Genomic DNA, 6,299 nt, shown 5'->3' with positions numbered 1-6,299 from the left:
TCCTCTTCCCTTCAGGGCCCCCAGACCACCTTTGCCCAACAATCGTGAGCGAGCAATGACCCGCCTCTTCTCATTACTGCGCACACTAGAGTGTAAACCACGGATGAAAGACCAGTTCATTGCCTTCATGCACAAGATCTTCGACAACAATCACGCAGAACCAGCCCCTCCACTCCCTAAAGGTAAAGAGTGCTGGTATTTGCCGATGTTTGGGGTCTATCATCCCAGGAAACCCGACCAAATCAGAGTTGTTTTCGACTCAAGCGCACAATGCAATGGCATCTCGCTGAACAACGTGCTACTCACCGGACCAGACTTGAATAACAGTCTAATGGGAGTCCTTATTCGTTTCAGGAGAGAGCGAGTAGCAATCATGGCTGACATCGAACAGATGTTTCATTGTTTTGTCGTGAGAGAAGACCACCGAGACTACTTACGCTTTCTGTGGTATAGAGATAATGATCCCAACAAAGACATTGTTGAATACAGGATGAGGGTTCACGTATTCGGCAACAGTCCTTCTCCAGCTGTGGCAACATACTGTCTCAGGAGAGCTGCAAAGGAAGGAGAACAGCAGTACGGGTCAGTCACCAGACATTTTGTGGAACGCGAGTTCTATGTAGACGATGGCCTTGTTTCCACATCCACAGAGGAAGAGGCAATTTCTCTGCTACAGAGAACCCAAGCATCTCTCTCTGAGTCAAACCTGAGACTGCACAAGATCACGTCCAACAGCGTTGCCGTCTTGAAAGCCTTTCCTGCAGGAGATCATGCTAAGGGCATTAAAGATCTTTACTTGGATGGAAGCGCAGTACCCACACAGCGAAGCCTTGGATTGAGTTGGGATGTTAAAAAGGACACATTCACCTTCCAAGTGTCAGTCAGTGACAAGCCGTTCACACGACGTGGGATTCTCTCCACCATAAACAGTCTTTTCGACCCTCTCGGCTTCGTCGCTCCTGTGACCGTTCAAGGCAAGTCGTTGCTGAGAGAGTTGACCTTGGATGGAACCGACTGGGACAGTCCACTCCCTCAGGATAAATGTAAGGTTTGGGAGACATGGAAAAATTCGCTTCAAGAACTGCAACATCTTCATATCCCTCGAGCGTATGCCACCACCTCCTGTTGCAATGCCAGTCGTAAAGAGATATGCATCTTTTCAGACGCTTCAACCAAAGCGATTGGTGCGGTGGCGTACCTCAAGACAACAGATGCAAATGACCAGATTCATGTGGGTTTCATTCTTGGGAAAGCTAGACTTGCACCAACAACTGAACCTACCATACCCAGACTGGAGCTGTGTGCGTCAGTGCTAGCCGTAGAAATTGCTGAGTTTATCGTTCAAGAGATCGATATCCAAATTGATGCGGTCACCTTCTACTGTGACAGTAAAGTAGTGCTGGGCTACATTCATAATCAGTCCAAACGTTTCTATGTGTACGTCCACAACAGGGTCCAGAGAATCTGCCAGTCCACACAACCGAATCAGTGGAGGTATGTACCTACGGAGCATAACCCAGCTGACCATGCTTCTAGGTCCGTTCAAGCCTCACAGCTCACCAGAACCAACTGGTTCACGGGTCCAACATTTCTATACAAGTCACAGCCAACCAGCGAGCAACACGAGACCTTTGAGCTTATCAACCCAGACGCAGATGTTGAGATACGACCACAAGTTACAACCTGTGTTACGAGTCAAAAGGACAAGTTGCTGGGTTGTGAGAGATTCACAAAATTCTCTTCCTGGAAGTCTATACGGAGAGGAGTTGCAACACTCATCCATGTGGTTTGTTCTTTTAGGGCAAGCAGCCGAGGAACCAACGGATGTAATGGATGGCATTGGTGCCCTAAACCTCTCACAGCTGACGAGTTGTCCAAGGCAACTACAGTGATTCTTCTTGCTGTGCAACAAGCATCTTTCCCTGAAGATTTAGATGCTCTCTCCAAGGGAGCCGATGTTTCCAAGAGAAGCGCTCTAACTAAACTCAACCCGATCGTAGATGCAGATGGTCTGCTAAAGGTTGGAGGCAGGTTGACGTTAGCTGACTTAAGCGACAAAGTAAATGGTAAATGGTAAATGGCCTGCATTTGTATAGCGCTTTACTCAGTCCCTAAGGATCCCAAAGCGCTTTACACTACATTCAGTCAATTCACCCATTCACGCACACATTCACACACTGGCAATGGCAAGCTACGCTGTAGCCACAGCTGCCCTGGGGCGCACTGACAGAGCGAGGCTGCCGGACACTGGCGCCACCGGGCCCTCTGGCCACCACCAGTAGGCAAACATGGGGTTAGTATCTTGCCCAAGGATATTTGGCATGCAGCCAGGAGGCAGCCTGGGATCGAACCACCGACCTTCTGATTAGTGGCTGACCTGCTCTGCCACCTGAGCTACAGCCACCACAAACAAAGGCATCCCGTCATTCTGCCAGGCAAACACCATGTATCCACATTGCTTATCAAACACTATCATGAGCAGGTCGAGCATCAAGGTCGTACCACCACAGAAGGTGCCGTTCGAGCTGCTGGCATATGGCTAGTTGGCGGCAAGTGATGCGTGAATACTGTTCTTCACGGATGTGTCACCTGTCGAAAGCTTCGTGGGAAAAGAGAGAAACAAAAGATGTCAGACCTGCCGCAGGAGAGACTAAGCACTTCAACACCCTTTACCTACACTGGTGTGGACATTTTCGGTCCTTGGGCTGTGATAGCCAGGCGTACAAGAGGAGGCATTGCTCAGAGTAAGCGTTGGGCCGTTCTCTTCACTTGCATGAGCACGCGTGCAGTCCACATAGAAGTGATAGAGTCTTTAGACACCTCTTCGTTCATCAACTCCTTGAGAAGATTCTTTGCAATCCGAGGTCCTTCTGAGCACCTACAGTGGCTTGCAAAAGTATTCGGCCCCCTTGAACTTTTCCACATTTTGTCACATTACAGCCACAAACATGAATCAATTTTATTGGAATTCCACGTGAAAGACCAACACAAAGTGGTGTACACGTGAGAAGTGGAATGAAAATCATACATGATTCCAAACATTTTTTACAAATAAATAACTGAAAAGTGGGGTGTGCGTAATTATTCAGCCCCCTGAGTCAATACTTTGTAGAACCACCTTTTGCTGCAATTACAGCTGCCAGTCTTTTAGGTTATGTCTCTACCAGCTTTGCACATCTAGAGACTGAAATCCTTGCCCATTCTTCTTTGCAAAACAGCTCCACAACTGCCCTGTGATGGCCTCAGAGGTTGTCTAAGAGAATATTGGGAGCAACAACACCATGAAGTCCAAAGAACACACCAGACAGGTCAGGGATAAAGATATTGAGAAATTTAAAGCAGGCTTAGGCTACAAAAAGATTTCCCAAGCCTTGAACATCCCACGGAGCACTGTTCAAGCCATCATTCAGAAATGGAAGGAGTATGGCACAACTGTAAACCTACCAAGACAAGGCCGTCCACCTAAACTCACAGGCCGAACAAGGAGAGCGCTGATCAGAAATGCAGCCAAGAGGCCCATGGTGACTCTGGACGAGCTGCAGAGATCTACAGCTCAGGTGGGGGAATCTGTCCATAGGACAACTATTAGTCGTGCACTGCACAAAGTTGGCCTTTATGGAAGAGTGGCAAGAAGAAAGCCATTGTTAAAAGAAAACCATAAGAAGTCCCGTTTGCAGTTTGCCACAAGCCATGTGGGGGACACAGCAAACATGTGGAAGAAGGTGCTCTGGTCAGATGAGACCAAAATGGAACTTTTTGGCCAAAATGCAAAACGCTATGTGTGGCGGAAAACCAACACTGCACATCACTCTGAACACACCATCCCCACTGTCAAATATGGTGGTGGCAGCATCATGCTCTGGGGGTGCTTCTCTTCAGCAGGGCCAGGGAAGCTGGTCAGAGTTGAAGGGAAGATGGATGGAGCCAAATACAGGGCAATCTTGGAAGAAAACCTCTTGGAGTCTGCAAAAGACTTGAGACTGGGGCGGAGGTTCACCTTCCAGCAGGACAACGACCCTAAACATAAAGCCAGGGCAACAATGGAATGGTTTAAAACAAAACATATCCATGTGTTAGAATGGCCCAGTCAAAGTCCAGATCTAAATCCAATCCAGAATCTGTGGCAACATCTGAAAACTGCTGTTCACAAACGCTGTCCATCTAATCTGACTGAGCTGGAGCTGTTTTGCAAAGAAGAATGGGCAAGAATTTCAGTCTCTAGATGTGCAACGCTGGTAGAGACATACCCTAAAAGACTGGCAGCTGGAATTGCAGCAAAAGGTGGTTCTACAAAGTATTGACTCAGAGGGCTGAATAATTACGCACACCCCACTTTTCAGTTATTTATTTGTAAAAAATGTTTGGAATCATGTATGATTTTCGTTCCTCTTCTCACGTGTGCACCACTTTGTATTGGTCTTTCACGTGGAATTCCAATGAAATTGATTCATGTTTGTGGCTGTAATGTGACAAAATGTGGAAAAGTTCAAGGGGGCCGAATACTTTTGCAAGCCACTGTATACTCAGACTGTGGAACCAATTTCGTTGGTGCTTGCAAAGAGTTGGAGTTCCAAAAAGTTGTGTCAAAGTCAGAAGTTCAGAGATACACCAACAATCGCGGATGTACATGGCATTTCAATCCACCTCACTCCTCGCACATGGGCGGTGCGTGGGAACGCATGGTAGGAGTTGCAAGGAGAATCCTAGACTCAATGCTGATGCGTACTCCCTCCTCCAGTTTGACCCACGAAGTCCTGTGCACCCTGATGGCAGAGGTGACGGCCATCATCAACTCTAGACCGCTTGTCTCTGTCTCTTCAGATCCTGACGTTCCTTAGATACTTACCCCAGCAATGCTTCTCACTCAGAAGCAGAGTGTTCCACCTCCTCCAGGGACGTTCACTGAGAAGGACCTGTATAAACAACAGTGGCGCCAAGTGCAAAGATTGGCCGACCAATTCTGGAATCGTTGGAAATGCGAATACTTGCAGACACTGCAACTTCGTCGTAAATGGCAAGAGTCCAGCCCAAACATCGAAAGAGGTGACGTTGTCTTGATGAAAGATGATTGTACATGCCAGAACGACTGGCCCATGGCTCTTGTGACGAACACCTTCCCCGGCAGTGATGGAAAGGTCCGTAAGATCGAGATCCGGGTGGTCAAAGACGGAGTAGCCAAGGTGTTCCTCAGGCCTATAACAGAGGTTGTTATGGTTTTAAAGAACCAGGACTGAAAAGGTTATGTTGTAGTTTGAGTATTGATATGTGGCATCTTAACAGATACCAGATGGGGAGTGTTCCGCTTTTAATTTTACTGCAATATAGGCACTCTTTGTAGCGAGCTAATTTTATTTTGAAATTCGTTTTATTTTGAAAACCAGTTTCAGGAAGTGACAGGAAGTCAGCCATGTTTGTTTAGTTCCTAGCGGATCACATGTGGGGAAATTTGATCCAGCGACATCTGCCTTTTGTTTGTGCCATCGACACCACCGTCTGTAAGTTTTCATTTGTATTGAATTGTAAGATTGTATTTTATGTATATTTTGTGGAATTATTTGCTGTAGATGAATACTTTAGTAGTTGTGTGCTAACGCTAATGGATGTGTATTGGAATCTAAATTTGTTGTGTTAATATTGCTAAGTTAATTTTAGCTATGTTATTTGTATTTCAGTTTTACTCCATGAGGAAATACTTCCTGACTTCGTGCGTTATTTCAAGTGGAGTTAGGCTACTGCTGAATTGTGTAGCGTACACACACAAGGAGAGCAGGATAGGGGAACTTTTAAGAGAAGTGTGTATGTACAATATATTTTAAACAAACAAACAAATAAATAAATATAGTATGTACAACACTGTATATATGAATGAACAAGTGAGAATACGGTTGCCACACAGTGATTCAGTCCTTAAAATATTGCACAGTTCCTTGGAAATAATGCACAGTTAAAAGAAGAAGAACAATTTTGCAAAGTTAAAATGAAAAAGAAAAGAAAATATTGCACAGCTGAAGGTTGTGTTTTCGTAATGATTTATCCTCCGAGTGTATTTAACAATGCAACATCCCCGGTGTATGTGCTGTTTCTCAGTCTGTTTTTTTTTTTGGCCTCAATTGTCCTGTACTGCCTTCCTGAGGGTAACACCTGGAACAGGTGATGGGCGGGGTGGGATGTGTCCTTCAGAATGCTGCAGGCTTTCCTGTGGCAGCGGGACCTGTACAGCTCCTCTAGGGAGAGGAGAGCACAGCTGATGATCTCTCCTGAGCAGTACTGCTGGCAAATCACACTTCGATGCAGTATGT

The sequence above is a fragment of the Oreochromis niloticus genome, unplaced genomic scaffold, assembly GCF_001858045.2.
Source record: "Oreochromis niloticus isolate F11D_XX unplaced genomic scaffold, O_niloticus_UMD_NMBU tig00001654_pilon, whole genome shotgun sequence".
Classification (NCBI taxonomy): Eukaryota; Metazoa; Chordata; class Actinopteri; order Cichliformes; family Cichlidae; genus Oreochromis; species Oreochromis niloticus.
The sequence above is the reverse complement of the archived record's forward strand: the minus strand, read 5'-3'. Positions refer to the sequence as shown.